The sequence below is a fragment of the Aphelocoma coerulescens genome, chromosome 11 (genome assembly GCF_041296385.1).
Source record: "Aphelocoma coerulescens isolate FSJ_1873_10779 chromosome 11, UR_Acoe_1.0, whole genome shotgun sequence".
NCBI lineage: Eukaryota > Metazoa > Chordata > Aves > Passeriformes > Corvidae > Aphelocoma > Aphelocoma coerulescens.
Window position 1 is genome coordinate 12,750,001 of NC_091025.1, and position 20,207 is coordinate 12,770,207.

At 36.4% G+C, this 20,207-nt stretch overlaps 1 protein-coding gene across 13 annotated transcripts in view; it reads right to left on the reverse strand.

The window, feature by feature from the left end:
* The window catches only part of NKD1 (NKD inhibitor of WNT signaling pathway 1), a 278,155-nt gene that overhangs the window by 249,261 nt on the left and 8,687 nt on the right, over positions 1-20,207 (reverse strand). For 11 of the 13 annotated variants that reach the window (XR_011154428.1, XR_011154427.1, XR_011154429.1 and 8 more), the window contains 2 exons: positions 14,062-14,196; positions 13,434-13,503 (listed from right to left, as the gene is read on the reverse strand). The gene's annotated coding sequence lies outside the window, so the exon portion shown is untranslated. Of the gene's footprint in view, positions 1-13,119; positions 13,140-13,433; positions 13,504-14,057; positions 14,197-20,207 lie in introns of those variants that run through there. The other 2 variants (XR_011154430.1, XM_069026857.1) reach the window with 2 other exon arrangements.

A 20,207-nucleotide genomic window follows, 5' to 3' on the forward strand; every position in this document is an offset into this window, starting at 1 on the left:
AAGGACAGAGTAATCACAGAACATTCTGAATTTGAAGGGACCCACAAAGATCATAAAGTCCAGCTCTTAAGTGAACAACCCATACAGGATCAAGCCCACAACCTTGGCATTATTAGCACTATGCTCTGACCAACCGAGGTCATCTCAGTCATACAGTAATTCTTCAGTCTACTAAACTCCCAACCTCCAGCAATCTAGTCCAGGAACTTTATTAACCAGGTATGCACATCCTTCTGCTTATTTTTGATACTTTGTCATGATCCACATGGCTAAAATATAGTTTATTCTTACCTATTTTGTGAGCACAAACCTAGCTCTTGTCAGGTTTGAGCCACAAATTTGTCACCTCTGATCATACGGTCACATCAAAGCATATGTCTCTCATCTGACAGGCCTGAAATAACATTTTCACCAGAACTGCGCTGATTTGAGTCAAATGACAGGCATGCACAGCAAAGATGACAGCAGAATTAGATGGGCTTTTGCTAGACTTAATCTAATGAGCCCAATTAAAAACACTGCTAAAGTTACCTGGCACTAACTATATTGAGGGCTACAAAATGAGATATAAATGGTTAATGGACACTCACTTTGGGTGCTGCTCCTTGCTGGAACCCTATACGTGACATCCCCGCCTCTGCTGCTACTGAAGATTAAAGCTAACCTGAGTACACATAAATGGGCTACAAAGGCACCACAATTTTGAAGTGCTGATACGGCTCAATCTCACTTTCCTAAGCAATATAGGCATTCATAGGCGGAAATGTCTCACTGAGAGTCACTGGGACTGGGACATGTGAGGACTTTACCAAATTTCTGTTCATAAAACCTGTCTGCATTTTTAAATTTTCTTTAGACACTACATGTTTTACTGAACCTTTCCTACTTCTTTGTTGAAGAAAGCAGAAACAGTGGTTATATGTACTTGGAAGTTTGGAAACCAGATAAATAGTCTTTCTGTTAATGCCACCCTTGTTAGAGTCACCATTAAGTCAAAGTATATGGAAGTTCAGAATGCAGAAGTGTATTTAGCATTTTAATACCCCAGAATTTTTCAACTCTCAGTTAATGAAGCTGATACTGAAAATCTTTATACAATGCATGTTATTCTAACTTGTACTGCATACAATATATGTCACAAACAATAAGGCAATTAAGTCTTACTTCTTTGTAGTGGCACTTGGGGACTATTTGGATTAAATATAAATTTCCTAATCACCACTTCAGTCAAAAGATTTAGCCACTGTTTTGACATGGTACAGCATATCACAAAGTATCTTGATCCTCACTTACTAGATTTACACAGCAATGTCTTGGGTAAGCAATCACAATACATAGACATCTGTTATCTTTCTTATTCAGACAGCTCCAGAGGGAAATATTATTATACAGTGAGATTTTCAAAGGTAGAAAGGGAGTGAAGTATTCAGCTAATACTGATTTTCAGTCAGATGTCTAACTGCCTTTGTAGCTTCAGAAATTCTCTCATACATATTTAGGTAGCCCTGTGAGGAGCAGGGAGTTGGACTTGATGATCCTTTTGGGTCACTTCAAATTGAGATGGTTTACAATTCTGTGATTCCATCCTCACCTGAGACCCTGAGCCATTCTGACCAGTATCAAAAAAGGTAACAGATACATCAGGCAGTTCATCAGTGTAACGATGGGGTCAGCAGAGAGGTAAAAGAAGAAATAAGCAGATGATTTGGGATTTATCTTCAAAAGGAAAGAAATACAAGCTAACAAGACAAAGATTTTAAAGTAACGTGAATTGTAACTCAGACACTGCTTTTTACCTGTTTCTTTAAACAAAAAATATTGTCTCACTCAGTGAGATGAAAAGCAACATACCTAAATCTTCCAAAGGCCTTGTTATTTCCAGGCATTTTTCTGCAATAGTGAATTGATCAGTACTTACCTCTGACAGTGAGAAAACTGAAACTTGGAACCAAAGACAGTAACATCATTTTATAGAAGCAAATGCAATTATTTTTAGTGCCTCTGTAGCAACCACACATTAAGATTTCAATTATCAAGGAGCTTTAATTATTTGTACCTTTTTGTAACTGTCCCCAAAACCTTACACCCTTCAGACACATTCCTAATACCATCTCTGCAATCATGCCCAACGTTGCTCTAAATTGGCTAGTTTGGAAGCAGATAATCTACCAGAACAAAGCACAGTACAAGTTAACCCTGAAAATATTTACCTAAAACCCCAGCAAGTGCTACAGCTTCCCCTAAGTTCTGTGATGGAATTAATGTCCCAGGCCAGTCTATTTGGACATATCCCCAATACACTTCAGTCCCTGCATACAAACCATTATAAAAACCAATGACATCTCTATAACACTACCTTACACCTAATAATAATTCTGTAGTTATTACAAAAGAGCTTTTACCAGAATTTTAAAAATTTGAAGGAAGAAAATTTTTAGATGTTTACAGGGCATAAATATTTCCTTATCAAAGGCAGCTTGGAAGAAATCATAAAGGCTATATGATATTTACTTAGCCTATTTTTTTAATGAAAATTTGGTTGATGAGTGTGGAAGGCACAGACATAAAGCACTTCAATTGCTGTAAGGTTTTTGATGAATAACTGTTCTTAATTCCAATTAATTAGAACAACACAGGCAAACACAAGTGAATTAAAAACTGAGGCATTATTAAGATGAGATGAATCTGTGGTCAGTGGTTTTTCATGTTTTCAACACTGACAAAGAAGAAAATACATAAATACTGATAAAGTTTGCAGGTAGCAATACCTGCAATGGTTATTAATACCTGCAATGGCAATAGAGAACTGAATCATAACAAGAACCAGTCATTTATAATAAAAGAACAGATATAAGAAAGCCAAATCACAGATTTTGAGCACCTCCTTTTTGACAGGATTAAATACTGACACTTGTGTCTCTCCCTCCAGAGGACATCTAAGTGTCCTTCTTTTGAAGCAAGAAAATGGAAACTCAACAGAAAAGAAAAACATGTCATAAAAGAGAAATACATGTGTTTACACTCCCAAAAGGATTGTGGAATTCTGTCTTTTTGACAGTTTCTTAAAAACAGAGAAGCAAACGTGCTTCTACAAGTAAAATTAGTAAAGTAGAACATGGGATATGCTTTCCTTAAATAACAGCAAAACAATTGAACCAACTTATTTTTCACATCTTCAATGCAGAACAAAGAAGTGTGGCAGTTTTCTGGGAGGTCACAGAACACCTGATGTACTCATCTATATAGGATATTGTTGGGCAGAGTGATTACTACTATATACAGATCTAGAGGGTTCCCTGTTGTCAGGCAGATTGCTGCTGAGAATTTTAGGATGCTTAGAGTAGTTAATTAAAGAGAAGCACTGGGAGCATTGCGAGGCTATAAATTCCTCCCTCATAGCTTATGGGGCTCAGTGCTGGAACTTTCCATATGGCTGTTTTTAACTGGCATAAACTTGTTTTGACCTTAACCAGCATTTTAGACTAACATTACACGGGGCAAAGAGAGAAAAGGCAGGGAGAAGTTATTAGGCAAAGAGGCTTGCAGAGATATGCAATTATATACATATGTACATAATGGCAAGAAGAGTGCTCCTTATTTACCCACTGGTATGTTAAAAATTTCAAAGCAAAGACAACATGGCATTTTATAATCTAACTGTTCTAAAAGAACATAAATTAATACACATTTTGCAATCAAACCAGCAAGCACTTGAAGAACAGGTTTGTTGTATCTGTAGCTATCAAATATCATAAAACATAAATTAACGAGTCTGTAGATTATTAAATGACAGTTGAGATGCCAGCTTTCCTTTTTTTATCATGGAAGATATTCCCAGGATCTGTGACATCTGTGGTGGCTAATCCCCCATAGAGAAACTGACATTAAAAGGAATTCACACTGTGGTAAAGCCATACACCATTACAATGTTAGCTATGGGTTTCCAAAGCTCTCCTGGATTCTATGCTGCAGAGCAGAACAGGAGAGAAAACCAACAAGGTTGGTTTCCACATTTGCATTGCAAACAATAGCTTTATAAACTGAGACTTTGAACTACCTCACTGTGGTAAAGATTTCCAACATCTTTCACTGGAAAAAAGAAAGATTGCTACACACCACTGTTCTCATCTGGTGTCCTGAATGTCTTGCATCTTTCAAAAAAAATTTCTTTTCAATTGCTACCCGCTTCATTTTCAGCATTAACTGTGATTCTTTAAAAGTCTGATAAAAATGGGAAGATATCACTATGAAATATCACTGCAATCTCTCCAAAAAAATTGTGTAATTGACAAATGTATAGTTACTCACAACAGCTTCTCAGAGAAAAAAGATCTCTAAGAACAAGGAATGCTCAAATCAACTTTTTGTACCACCTCATCTCAGGTGGTTAAGCACGGTCTTGCTTCCAGTCCAAAGTCATGCTCCACTGGTCTTCCATTCCTAACTTCATTCCTGTTCTTGCTTTCTCTCATAAAACCCTCTAACTTAATTACTTCTTTCATTTCATTTCTGTTAATGACAGTGTCATTATCTTTTGTTTTCTATCTTGTGCTTTTGAATTGCAAATCTTTTATCTCTGCATCACCTCATTCTGACTTCATCAGAACCTTGCTGCACTAGAAGCCTTCCTGTACAAAATAGCTCAAAGTGTGACTCTTCCTTTTGCATAGAAGGTTAATGTTCAATGATTCCATCATCATTTTCTCCAAAGGGGAGAAACCCAGAAGCCAGCAGATCACTTCATAAAAGACCACTGTTTAAACTGAAATTTCATTTGTCATTTCTCCACATCAGCTGTAAACGGCCACCTGTTTGTAAGTAGCTGGGGCAGCAATTGTAAACCAGCAACTAAACAGGGCAGGCATCAGGAAGAAAACAGGCAGGTACCCCAGAACAAACTGTCAGTGAAAACAGAGCTGCTACGGAACCCAGCTGCATTTGCATCCAGCATTTGCCTCTGCTAGAAAGATCTGAAATACGAAGCTATTTCTGCTCCATTACTTTTAGAAATAAACTTCTAAAAGGGATGTGACCTTTAAGGATTTCATACAAGGAACTGTAGAGCTCAAGCTCATTTACAACCTAGGACTAAGTCTTTATAGTGGTATGGCAGTAACTCCACACATAAAAACATCAAAAATACTTTGTTTCTACAGCATTAATCATACTTTCCGCTAGCCTTGAAACACAGCATTCTTTCATCCAAAACAGCATCCCCAAAGTAATACTACATATTTTAACTTTGCTGCTATGATGAGAATAGCAATCACTGACTATGTACATACTTTCCACTTATTTTGTAAAAATTACCCAGTATTTTTAAAGCTAGTATTTTTACTGGCTTATATGATAGTAAATATATAAATGAGACTATATTCACTTCTCATGTACGTTAAATTACCCGCTATGTTTATCTGAATTGCAACACTCTCCCATCATTAAATATTCATATCTCACTAGGCCTTCATTCTTTTCTTCATTACATGAAATAATTTTTCAATGACTGCTTCACTGTGCAGTGTATAATATCTAGGATTAAAGCATCAATAATTAGCACTGGGAAGAGAGAAAAAATGCAGCAAAAAGTCCAAAATAATAAAATAATTTAAATAATGGTTCAAATTACCTCAGAGGAATTACATCCAAAAAAAAAGGCTAACATATGATATTCTAAAAGAATATAAAAAATGTAAATAAAACACTGACACAATTTTCTTCTCCCAGAAACATCTAAGAAAGGAGACACCAAGTCATTGGCTGGCACAGGAAAATATTCTGAGCAATAGCATCACAAAATATAAAAAGTTGCAGCTCCACTCTGGTTTGCATTTAGATGGCAGGATATTTTGGATAAGGACCATCTTTCTGTGGGTAATTATAATACCTAGCACAATGAGCCCTTGACTTGCATAGTGACAAAGCAGCTACCAGAGCACGCATCAGACAGACAACCTTTTAATTGTTATATTCTAATGTTAACTGAAGCAAAACAATAGGGATATCAAAATCCATAAAAAAATATCTGAGAGCTTTCACATGAAGATGAGATGCAACATGCTGCTAATTTGGTCTGATAATCACAAAGAATAAGAAATTGTGAATTCCAGATGATAGTTTGTGAATATAGATCCACAAAGTATATTCTCCCGACTACTACTACATCTGACTGTGAACTAAGACAATGAAATATGGAACTTCAGTTTCATTTAGAAGCAGTAGTTCCTATATTATCAAATTTGAAATCATGTCAGATATCTTTGCATTTATAGCCAAATCTCAGCATTTCTGGAGAATCAATGCTGACCTAAATGCTGAATATTATGCTCAAATAAAATGAGTCCAAAAGGAGATGGCACAATCCTGACATTCCCTGTACACAGAATCCTCCTTGTCATCTTCCCAAGTGCATGAACATCTTCCTTAGGTGCATGAACAGGCATTTGAGGTCTTCATGGATAAATCGTTGTTTTACTGAAGATCAGGAGGGGGGGGTTGACTTAGTGGTGGTCCTCTAAACTGTCTGCAGGCTGGCAGGTACTGGAGACATGTGACATTATGAGAAAAGCTCAATGGCCTTTTTTTATGGTAACAGCCGAGGAAAGCACCCACCATTCCCAACAGCCTAAAAGTTCTAGGAGTTGGGCCAGGTGGACTGAGGTTTTCCTTAACATTTGAATGCTAAAATCAGCCTGAAGATTTTTGGCAGTCACATCCAACTATATAAAGGCAACTTGAAGCAGCCAGAGGCAAAAAAAAAGTAGGCAGCTGGAAAGTCAAGGGCACAGGAAGAAAGGCATGGTAATATATCCCTGCGAGAAAGTAGGAGAGCAAGTGCACTCTGAAACAAAGGACTAGGAACTACAAGCCAAGAAATTATTTGCTGTTGTTTGATCCCATCTATGTTTAGATAAGTAGTACTATAGGTATTGTCTGTGAATAAGGAACTGCTTTTATGTGTCTTCCCACATGAAAATTTCTTCTCTTAGCAAAAACAATCTGTAAAACTCTAAACAAGTAATAAAGCTCTTTGGCTATTAATAGCCTGCATTTATAAAGCACCAGTTGTCATCAAGAATACTCAGTGCACCAGTCACTCCCAGAGCAACAGACCCATCGTTAAATATCCAGCAAGTGGTGGTATGAATAGTAAAGGACAGTGAAACATAAATCTACATTTGGCTAAAAATAAAGAGGGAAGAAGGAATATGACCAAATTTGCTATGGGCGCCAGAAAGTTCTACATCTCTCTTTTAGACTATGCTCTAAGTACCCATGCAAATTGCCAACAACATCTATACATTCTTATGTATTTAGATAACTTATTTTAAAAGAGTAATGTGATTTGCCATAGAACCTGCAGTAGATGTAACACAGAATTCATGCTGAGAGGTCACTTTAGTATTTTCCTTCGGGAAAACTCTTTTATCCAAAATCTATAATTTTTTCAGTCTAGTAAATCAGATATTTTAGGGTCTACTCACTAGCAGTGGAATTTACAAGAACTTCCCTTTTCTGCAAACGCTGCCCAATCTTCCCTCCTGTGCGTTTACATTACGTTGAGCTCTAAGGCAAGGGCCTCGTCACAAAAGTCCTTGTTTGGTGGGTATCCTTATAGCCTCTGCATCAAGAAATGTTTGGAGCACCTGGAACTGTTGTTCTAAACTGCAGTGTTATCTTGCACTTAAACAAATTGTGTGAGTCTTTTTTATTCTTAAGGAACCACATTCCCCTGGTCAAACAAACAAGATCCATCGATTCCAGTTACACTGACCAGCAGTGTTCTACATAACCAGTCCCCACTAATAAATATCCTTCCACCCAAAAGGATAATCAGTAGGACTAACCTGAGAAGGAAAGCTGATGTTACTTAAAAGTATTAACTAGAATCTGTGCTAAAATGAAAAGCAACACAACAACCCAGAGGTCCAATATAGTTGCCAACTATATATATGCCAACACTCTTTTGTGTGTCCTCTAGAGAATGACCAAAAACTGAACCAGGAAACCAATATATTAGCATGAACTGAAGTTTCTTCCATCTAAAATGACCCAAAATGCTCTCCTGGAAAAAAAAAAAAAAAAAAGAAAAGAAAAAAAAAGAAAAAAAAAAAGTGGGGGAAGAAACTTGTCTTCCCACGCTACTGCTAAATCTCTGGGTTAAAAATCCATGCAAATCTAATGCAATGAAGAAATGTGATGAAAATGAAATTAATGTACATTTGAGGATTTGGAAGAATCCCCCTTTCTTTTGAACATATAAAATGAAAAGATCCACAACACCCAGAAGGCTGTGAATAATTATTTTTACTAACAGGACTGCCAGAAATTTTTAAACACTTACTAAGCACAAGATTTCAAGATTTAAAAAAAAATTAACTTTTAAGTTTTTTTCCCCAGATTCCTTTCCTCAACAGACTTCACATAAAGAACTTATTTCAATTTTCCCCTCTATTAAAAATAAATGACATTAATAAAGCCAAAGAGGAGGCATTTCTATTCATCTAAATTCTGCAAGGAAGCATATTTATGCAGATGGATTTGGAAATGAACAGCACAAATCATTCAGAAGTGTGGCTGCAGTGCCTCAGGTCTGGCCTTCCTTGTGAAGTAAACAATAAACTCGATTCTGCTGTTAATTTACTGATTGCACAGGTGCCACCCCAACAGCATATTCTCACAGCTGATACAAAATACATGTTCATCTTACTTCTTGTGAACTTTCAGTAGCTGAAGCTGTCTCACTTGGTGGCAAATGAAGGCTAAAGCACAGAACTCAGAATTATTTATAATGAGAGCCAACAGTGAGCTCAAATTCTTCTGTTGTTGGCACTGAAGTAATCCTAAAGTAACTTGATTTTTAGAACAAAATTGAGTTTTGATCTAAAATACTCCAGGAGTTGTGCTAGCAATTAACTACAAAAGAGTGAAATAGTCTTTTTGCCCTTGTGAGTTAAACTATAATCTTCCAAGCAGGAAGCATTTTACTGTTTATGAACTATACCATTCTAGGGGAGAAACCATCTATCCTATCTGTTTTGCTCTTCTCTCTTGATGATCAGCAAGTATTTCTATCAACCTGTGATCTCTAGAACATGTTGATGTGAGCTGCAAAATTCCCAACCACCAAGACTAACAAGGATTCAAGTATTTTTAATTTAATTTGTTAAGTAAAACATTATCTCAGTTCTTTTACGTGGTAGCCAAGATGGTGGCATAACAAAAACAGCAGCTCATCCTTGCTGCAAAGTGCCTGGAATTTCATATTCACAAAATAAGCTCTCTTGGTATAAGGAAAATAACAGAAAGCCTATGGTCAATGCTGTTTGTAATACAAAGAGGTTTTTAAGCTATTAACAGAGTCTTTCAGACTCTAACTGAACAGGTTATTCAGCTGTCTGTTGGCTAAAAGGTAATCACATTTACACCCTTACTCCCTAATTAAGCCAAATTAAGCCGTGTGCTTTCTTCTTTGGTTATAGATGTAAAAGCTCCAGGTATCTAGTTGGCCTATACAGCAAGACAGGCAGAACTCTGTCAGTGAATGGCTGCCAAAGAGTTTAAGAAAAAAATGTTGTCAATATTTAAGAATAGGCCCTACAACTCCTTCCCTAAAAAATGAAATGTTCTTGAAGCACATTCAAGGCAATTGTTCACCTTTGTAAACCAGGTGAAAATACTGGGACAGATATCTGGATTTCAATTCCAAATTTACTCTAGAAAAACAACTACTCTGTTTTTTTTAATCAGTTTTTGAGCTGTATAAATAAGCATCCTTGATAGAATGATAAAGTTCTGACAGTCTGCAATAGCCTGGGGAGACTATTCAATACGTCATTGTGCTAAGGCAGTGCTGTACTTCTGTTAAATACTTTAAGACAGTGATATTGACAGGACCAAGAGAGCCTAAGGTAAATAAATATTGTCTCCCTTTCGAGAAAATTGTTTGCTTCATGGTGTCTTCATCCTTAATAAATGCTCAGACTCGCTTTATGAGTTACACTTTTTTCACAAAATAAGGATTATTTTAATCACTTCAGTGACATACACCATGACACCTTGAGGCAGGTAGAAAAGTGTTCAGGCACTGTTGAGTCAGGCATCAACAAGCAGCTGTACAACATCTGCATGTTAGTTTTAAAGACCAGAGCCTTACATAATCTTTATCTATCCAAAGAACAGGATAAACCAAGAAAAGGTGATTCATCTACCCAGCAGGTTTTTTTGTATTATTTCTGTATTTGCCTGCATGGGAAACTGTAGTAAAAGCCAAAAATATTTTTCATATCAAGTAGAATAAAGCTGTTCTACTTCACATTCTTCAGTTTTTAGCAGATATTATAATTTCACAGAACAGGATGTTACTTTTTGCTTATATTTAGTGTTATATGTCTTTCAAGATCATGTACTGAGCAACAATCTAAAATAATTAATACACTCAGCAAGGGATGAAAGAAAACAAAAACAATGAAGAGGCAACATGGTGTAGTACTTGTTATAAAATAAAGAGTTTGTGAGATCAGAGGGAGGAAAAAAATCAGTGTAGCTACAGATTTAGGTGAGATTTGGGGTCAGACTCTACCTGTCCTTTAATCGTTTTTTTTTCAACAGCCCTGCAGCCCCAGCATATAATGTGTGGTTAAGACAAGCCACCTGTGTAATTGGAGATATTCTATCCTAGCCTGGCTCCCTGTCCATAGTGGGCCTCTGTGCCTCAGCTCTGACCTTAACTCCTCATTCCACCACTCTTTGGCAAAGCTGATTAAATATGGAGCATCTTAATGGACTACTGCTTATACTAACTTCATCCTTATTGTATAGTATATAAAAATAAAAATTAAGATAGCTAAACCATGTGTAGGAAATGCCATTAAATATTCTAGTATATGAAAACCATTAAGAATTTCATGCAAGAAATCTCCAAAATTGCACAACAAAATTGCACATACTCCTTTCTCCTCCTACCCCAGCAAAGTAAGAGCAAATATCACAGCCAACATTGCATATACAATTCTGTATTTGAATTCTGAGCCCTAACTCTTAAAGTCAGGCTTAACTGCTATCTTGAGCTGGGAGGAGAGTTTCTAAATTAACTATTATTAGTTTTGTCTGTACTCCTTCATTCTTTATCCCCAAGGCACCATGAGAGTTTGTAGTTGACCACCAGGGGACAAGGCAGAAAGCTGTTAAAATAGAAGCTTTTGTAAATCTTAGGTAGAGTGGCTCCTACTATTTCTGTGGTGATACAGCAAACCAAAAATGTGACTGCAATACAGACCAACAAAAAGTTCTACAGAGATTGTAAGTTAATAGTGCCCCCATCATTTCTGTTCCCATTGCTGCTCTGTTAGATGCACCAATACAGGACCAAAATACCATTTTGGTACAGATCTTTATAGATACTGAATACGCCTTTACCTTGGCTCATCTATGTGTACTCACACCAAACACAAAGCTACTGATTTCTGTTCCTTTTGGCCATGAGGTTGGCTTAGCAATACACCTCTGGAAAATCTTTTAGTTTTCATCATATTACCTACTGCTGTACCAGCGTTATTCCCTTCCCATGTTTTACATCCCGTATTATGTCAGAATAATAATGAATCAAATCAAAACACAGAATGACAGTGTTTACCTGATGTGAACACGCTCTGAGAGTGAAATTAGACTTGCTAAAACGCACATGCATAAAACTCTCATCTTTTATATATATATCATCTGGTGTTCTTAAAAATATGTAAGTACATATTATGAACAAAGTGTAGTTCAGCACAAAATGAAAACATGCTGGACATACTACAAGTTCATTGTCCAACAAAAATTGGCTTTTACATGTTGTGGGAGCATCTCTTGCATCATAATTTAAGGCTTATAGATTTTTTGCTCTTTTGTCATGTCTCTCCTCATCAAGCTTTTCTTGATGGTTTTTCCACAATTAACAGAACTCCAAAGTTTCCAATTATCTGTGAGTTTTGCCCCCATTCGCTCCATGTACCAGGACATGCTTAACTATCGCCCTTCTTCCTAAGCAATTTCTTCTTGAAACCTTGCTATTTTCATCCATGTCTTCCCTGAATAAAGTAAGTCCATGAAACAAAATCATTTTAAGCATATTGCGTGTCAATTTTCAGTCATTGGCATGTAAACATGTATTTATCTTCTTTAGGTTGCTCAAATGAGTGGTAAATTGAGTCAGGTAGAACTGAGATCCTAGCACTTTCTAAAAATCACAATTAGACTGTTAAGAATTTAATGATCTTGCAACCTACTGGTGAAAACTCTCATTTAAATTACAGTCTTGTAAACTTTTCTTCCTTCACTCTAGTAAATCCAAACATATAAATGGGGGGAAGAAAATGAAGTAATACAAATTATACATAGATATGTTAAAAGGCTATTCATCAGTACTTCAGTTAAATATCCCCAAACAATCGTTCAGAGTGTTTTTGATGTTAACATCTTTAATCATTTTGCACACACAGAATAGATCCTATGACATTTTGACTTCTGTATTTTGTTAAAAACAGCAACAAGACAAAAAAAAAAAAAAAAGTGTTTCAGGAAATATTATCATAAAATATTGATTTTAATTTAAATAAAAAATAAGCAACCTGAGTGGCAATCAAAACATTAAGACTAAGAAAAACACTGTAAACTTTATCTTATTTTATCCTGCAATTCTTCTCAATAATGTTTGTTTATAGCAATAAAAATAAGTATTACAATGTGCTAGATAAGAACATTTTAGGATGATTAAATAAACCTAGTGCTATTTTATCTTTAAAAAGAGATCAGACTTGCAAAGAAATACTCATTAGTAATTTGAAAACCATGTTATGCTACACTTGCATTTAATAAGGTAACGATTTACATTTATGCAGTACCTTTTATCCCAGAGCAATTTACAATTTACAGCCAGAGATTATCACTTCATCTCCAGTGGAACTCAGCAACTGTGAAGTGTTGCTCTGTACTATAAAGCACAAATTCTGGTAGGTAACAATAAATATAAGGTTTCAGTTGAATAACCGTGACCCTTAAATTTATGCCTCCAATTAAATCAAACAAAAATATTAAATTATTTTTATGAAGTTGCATTGCTCTCTTTACCTACCATCCACTTGCAAAATCAGAAACAGGTTCTACAAGAAGCAGAAAAACATTTGCCCATTACAGATTATCTAAAACTCAGCAATATAGCTGGTCCAGCAAGGATTCTGAAAGTGCCACCTAAGATATGGGTAGAACTTCTTCCTGAACTGCTTCCTATGAACAACAGTATTTAGGAATAGCTTGGGATCAGAAATCACATTTAGAAACACCTCTGATGTTCAGACATGACAATATAGACAATGTTTAAGAGGAAAAAAACATAGATATACAAAGCATTTAAAATGTAACAAGTTTGACTTTATCCACTAGAATAATCATATTACCTTAAAACAAGTTGTATACTTCCATTTTCTGTGAATTTACTCTCTGGAATGCACACTTTCACCTTATAACCTGCATTAACAAAGATGAAGAATTGTTCCTTTAAAAAACAAAGAAAGAAAACAAAAAGCATTGAAGGCAAGAAGTTATATGACTAAAAATACATTGGTTTTAGGGTAAAATACTGGCTAGCTTGCTCTAAGGTTAAACAAAATCAGTTTTGCTTTTCCAAGAAAATTTGGCAGGAGTGTAACTATGACTGTAATTCAGGCTTTTCTGTATAGAAAAATAAGGACGTGAATGAAATGGACAGAAAGTATAAAACACTGATAAATCTGAAAACACCTTCTTGTCCAATCAGCCTGTGGAACCACCTGACATGAGATATGGGGAACACCAAAACATGAGCTTAAAATTTCAGACACCAGTGGATCATTTCATCCTCAGCACACAAGCACACAAGTCCTTCAACACTGGGATGTAACGTCCAGACTTGATCACACCACCACACATTTAAGTTGCCTAATGCAACTCCATGTAAAATTTCATAACGTGTTAAGCCGTTTTTAGAATTTGTAGTCTCCTTTGGAGACATGATGACCCCAGAAGGGAAAGAAGAGTTATACCTACATAAAAAGTCCATTTCAGTTCCAGGAGCAGATTCTGATTCTTGCCCTGGGGCCTCCAGAGGGCTGTTGTTCAGTTGACCTTCTACCAGAGTGGGCAGAAGGAAGACACTGCAACAAGAGGCAGCTCTCTAAGAACCTGTTGGTGACAGAACCAGACAGATCACTGACCTGATTGATTTCATTTCACAGGATACACAAAAGTCCTACAAGAAGTGGCCATATTGTCATTTCCATGTTTTAAATTAATAGAAAGAACAAGTAAAGCACTAATTGATCATCTACTGTGAAAAGATCTGGAGAAATACTTAAAGCAGCAATGTGAATACCCTGTCAGAATAAATTATAAAACATGCATTTCCATATATATCTCAGAGCAAATACTTCATGCAGTCTGACAAGGGCATTTTGAATTGATCACATCCAGTTCTTCTCGGACGCTCATGCATAAACACTTGCTACAACAACATTAATGAGCAATGACATAAGGAATTTTGCTCTAACCAAACAGACTCCATCTGAACAGTTACATGCTTAAACCCTTAAACTCCTTCCCCATCTCCCTTAAGCAAATGAGAGGATTTTTTTTCTTTAAAGGTAAAAAGATTGATCATATAGTTGTCATTTAGTAAACTTTTTTCAGCAAACCCTCTCAATAGAAGTGCAGTATAGTAAACAGAAGCATGATAAAGCTACAGTGGAGCCATGTTCCTCCTCACAGATTGCATCCACCTCCCTTCTCATTCCACATCAGGCTAGTTATTCTCCAAGACTTTGAAAGAACTAAAATTGGTTCAGAGTTTTAGTAAATCAACCTAGCCAGAAAAATCTCTCACAGTTTTCATTTAATTTCATTTTCTCTGGAACTGTCACTTTCTGAACTCAGCCAATCTTTTCTAAAGACTGTATTCTACCAAGTGGGTTTAGAATGAAGGGGAAGAAAAAAAAAAAAAAAAAGCAGATGCTTAAACTAAAAGTTCTTAGTAATTTCTAAGAGATTCATGGTTTGCATTAGGTCTTAAACGTCTGGATATTAAAATAATATTATTTTGGTTACATATAATTAGTAATCTGAAGGGTCAAGTGACCTTACAGTACACTCTGTTTATGCTGCTCTTCTCCAAGCTTTCACTCAGAGAACAAAATTGCAGAGCATATCACAGGAGCTATAGAAGCATGTTACAAATTGTGAGTTCCCATCCACACTACATCTTTGGTCATCAGTACCACTTAGAAGTTTCAGGAGACAATATGTGTAACATAAGACCAATTATCTGCCACCTGGCTTGTGGTAGGAAAGTTAAAAATATTCAAGGTCTAATTTATGCAAAAATCTGCAGAGTGCTGAAGGTACTCCAGGAGAACATGATCCAGGATGCCATTATCTATAAGAACAAGCATTATAGCAACAGATAACCATCACTGGTGTTGTCTGTCTTCTGAAGCACCAGAATACCAATTCAAAGACTAAGCTCCTCCTTACATCTAACACGTGAAGGTCTCACTTCTACACATTCAGGCAAATGAAGCAAAACCAAGTATGTTAGTACCCATTGGGACACTACACTGGTTGCTTGTTCTTAATGTTAGCAACTACTACTACTTAACATGAGAACTGCTACTTCTTTTAGTACCTAAATATGATACAATCATCAAGGAGAAAGCTACATCAGATCTTCAATTTAATCTGAACAGCCCATGCTGAAGTTGTTCTTAATTTTCATTTCTTTCTAGGTTGTAGACAAAAAAGCCAAACCAAACTCAAGCTAAGTACCAGTCAAAATATCTTTATCTTCTCCTGCCTCAATCTGAAAATAAAACTTAACTGTTAGTTTGATGTTTCTGTTAAACAGGAATGGAAACTTCCTCCTTTTTCCCTCATTTTTTCTTCCCCTCCAAAAAGAGAATTCTGATTACTGCTTCAGAACAATAGTTTGACTAACACTGACATTTGTCAGTGGACCACACTTAGCACAGAAATTGTTTACTTCTGCTAGAATTTGCAGAGCAGCCTTATACTGATTCTTTTATCTTCATTTTTCTCCCTTGACATGAACACCAGTGCATACAATATAAAATGTAGTCTCTGCACACACTGTTCTGCAGACCCTGTGGCATCCTGCTGAGCTCAAACACCTTCCTTTAAGAAGTTTAAACTAAAAGTGACAGAAGGCTGGACCTTTAATTTTTCTTGTTGCAGGGAAAAATATAAATAGGCCCCACAAACCTGTCCTTGCAAACATTATCCTCCCCTTTGGTGCCCATGTGCATTTGCAGGAGAGTACAGAGCTCTTGGTGCCCATTCCCTCTGCTTTCTGGTCACAGCCTGTGCAGCTCAAGCCACCCCTGAAGCACTGCAATGCCACAGCTCCTCCCGAGCTCCTCCCTCAGTGTATCAAATACAAATACCTGGGGAGAAGCTCTTGCACCTGTTGGGAATGTGAAGGATGCCAGACTCCAGCAGATGAAAACCAAAGCTCTCACATGGCAGGGGGACACTGCAGATCCCATGGGGCCCTCTCAATTCTTAAATTATACATTTCCCACAGAGAACTGTATCAGGATTTCTGAACCCACTAACAGACCATTAATAGCTTGAACGCAAACACCTTCAGAAAGAGCTGAGCTAAACCCATAATTTATCCTACAAAATCTACTTGACTACTTGAATGAAATTAAAGGTCTTTAAAAAGTAACCATTCATGTAGTGTCATGTACTGTGCTTATTCAGATAATAAGCAAACAAAAGTGGTCTATTATGTAAATTTCCTTCACTTAAACATGACAAGTTGCTTTTCCTTTGCATATTACACCACCAAGTGGCCTAATACTCTTATTTTTACTCTTCAATTTGTTTCCTCTAGAGATACCACTACACAAAACAAAATTTAATTTAAAAGATTACTTGCTACCTAAACAAAAAAAAATTAACTGGAGTATCATCTAAGAGATTCAGCCAGACACTTGTATTAAACTTTCTCCTGTTATAGCTTACAAGTGCAAATTTAATACAAGTACAAATTTCATCATCTTTTTTCCTCTTACAGCAACTTAAAACTTCCTAGGAAAAGGTTTCTCTCCATGTTCCTTAGGTAATACATGTCTAATGGAGCGCTGTGATGTGCCTGCTATGAGCGCAGGCATTTTCAGATGCTTTATTCAACTGAAAACATGACAAAAGTAATTAAAATACATACTGTGGAATGAAAAAATGTTTAGGACTTTAATTAAAGTCTGGCCAAGTATGTGATTCAAGGAAGTTCAGAACTGGCTGGTAATATCTTAATTGAACAAGCAAACCTTGCACGTACTTGAAACGAGCAGGACTACACACGAGTGAGAGTGATGGAATCAGGCTTAGAATCAACAGTAAATATAATCTGGTTACATCTCAAAAAATTATTAGGTTGGACCCATCAGTTCAAACTAGAGCTCAAACTTTTCATCCTCAATTTCAATGCCCACTCTTAGGCTGCTACCAGATGGCGTGGTTTTATCTGGAAATTCACTCCATATTTTGACCATATATATCTCTCTATTTATATAGAGAGATATATATATATATTTAAAACATACTGGCCTCTGCCAGTAACATCTCTTCTCCCCAGGGAAATTACCTGCTGCAATTGCTAAGACAGGCCTCAGTTCCAACTTGCTTGCTGTTCAGGTTTCTCCCTTCTTTTGCTCCAAACCCTCTACTTGATTAGGGAAAAGCAGGGATGAGGGATAAATCCCATTTGTCCATCAATCTCCTCTCATGAGGATGCAGCTGAATCCTGTTTAATTTTCCCAACCTGTGCAGCAATAGCAGCCAAGAACCAAGGTCATAAATGTTTAAATTTCATGCAATTTCATGCATGTCTAGCAAAAATTTTGCTATTTTAGTTCAGAGATGTGCAACAAGGTATTTCTTCAGATGCACAAAATCACTTCAAAAGAGAGTTATTAAAAGAGGTGCCTGCAGGTTTTGGGCAAGGTCACAGGAAAGATATTTACAAAACACAGACTTGTACAAATACACACACATACACAGGTCTTAGGGCATGATCCATATGAGTGCTCTATGGACAATAAGATAATCATACTTATGACTGAATCACAACCTTATTATAAACTTTATTACAGTCATAGGATCTTGGGGAAGAAACAGATAATTGCCTATTTTCATGAGTAAATGAATTAGACACTTCAGTGCTAAACTGAAAAAAGAGAAAATGCATCATAGTGATGAGACTGTCTATTCAAATTAAGGGAAAAAATTCCATCTGTTACAGTGGATTTTGTCAGGACATGCACATAGAAAATGACAATGTGTCTTTAATACTCACAGAACCAAGAAAATAGTAATATTGATCACATCTTTCAGCTAATGAGTAACTGACTTAAAAGTCATATTAATAACACAACAATCAATAAAATATTGACTACATTCTTTACTTCAGCCATATGTATTCAGGTGTTATTAGAAAGGTGTGTTAGTGTAAAATACTGGTTTAAAATGAATGTCTGTCACAAAAACTGCTTATTCCAATTTTTCCATGTGTCACAGACTACAAACCAAACCTGCTTATGAAAAACTCTCAGTGACTTTAGCATCCCAGGTTTCTATGCTTCTGCACTCACAGAAACTTTCTTCCTAAGACATTGCTACTCTCCTCCTGTGCCTTGCAGCAGCCACTGCACCTTCCTGCTGTTACCAGGATCTACCTCTTCCTCTCAAACCAGTGATTAAAGCAACAAGGTTTCACCAAGTTTTTACATCTTTCTTAACACATTAAATTATAATGCCTATGCTATATACTCACTGAGCAAAAAAAAAACCACAAATGACCCTGCTTATTGCATCCTTCTTTTATCATTTGGGAAAAAAAAAAACAAAACAAAAAAAAACCAAAAAACAAACAAACCCAAAAACGAAAACAAACAAACAAAAAAAAAACACAAAAAAAAAAACACAAAAAAAACCAAAAAACACCCCATGACCAATTTAAATAATTATGGTATTTGATGTCTAGCAAAATGAATATACACTAATATGATCTTATGCTTTCCATGGGTCTCAATAAAAGCTCTTTAGGAGACAGAAAAAGGTACATGTGAAAACACTTGGATATCTTGGAAGTGTTGGAGGCTAGACGGGATGGAGTTCTGAGCAACCTGGTCTAGTGAAGGGTGTCCTTGTCCCTGGCAGAGGGGTTGGAACTAGGTGGTCTTTAAGGATCCTTCCAACCCAAACCATTCATGACTCAACCATCTGTTTTCAAGCATTTTCGCTGTTAGTGGCTAACATTGATAACACACATTACTGTCTCTCACTCTTAAATGCTAGTTGCTTTAGAAACTTGACACAAATTAGGAACATGACTCTCAGAAAATAGGCAATGAATTGAACTCATTAATCCTGCACATGCAACCAACAAGAATAACACTTTGCCTTTCAAATATCAAATGGCAATAACACTCTTCATAGGCTTACAAATTATATTTTAGACAGTGTGCCCAACTAGGGTATGAGGGGTTCGGAGGGGGAAGAAATACTGATCTTCTAATGTGAAAGCAGAGCTAGAGACAAGGATGGCAAAGCCAGTGTGTATTCTAGGGGGGTGTGTGAGGACTAACTGTTCAGAAGTATCCTTCTCTGACCCAGGGGAGGCTGTTGAAGGACGCACCTAGCAGCTCTCAATATTGGCCAGAATCTCACATTACTTGCTTGTGTGTAACTCTCTCAGATTTTATTAATTTCAGGACAAGATTAGTCAGGAAATTTCAGAATAACAATTGAACAAATGGTCTTGCCATATAACATTTAAAAGAAAAGCCTTAGAAAGTCTGCCAATCTTCTTGTGGGAACAGAGGATATAGCAACATTTTTTTCATTCTATAAAACATGTTCTTTAAATATTTACTAGTCTTGTATTTTCTACATGTGGCCACATCCCAAGCAAAAGCCCTCTACCTCTCACTAAAGCATTCTTAAGTACATTCACTGCATGTGTAATAAGAGTATTAAAGGATCCAGATGTGAATTAGAAAAACAACTGCATCCATTATAGCTGAATTTCAAACTACTGGAGTAAGATCAAGCAGGAAAGCTGTGGTTTATTCCAGAGCACCACCCACACAATTCTCTGAGTAGGAGACCAAATGACA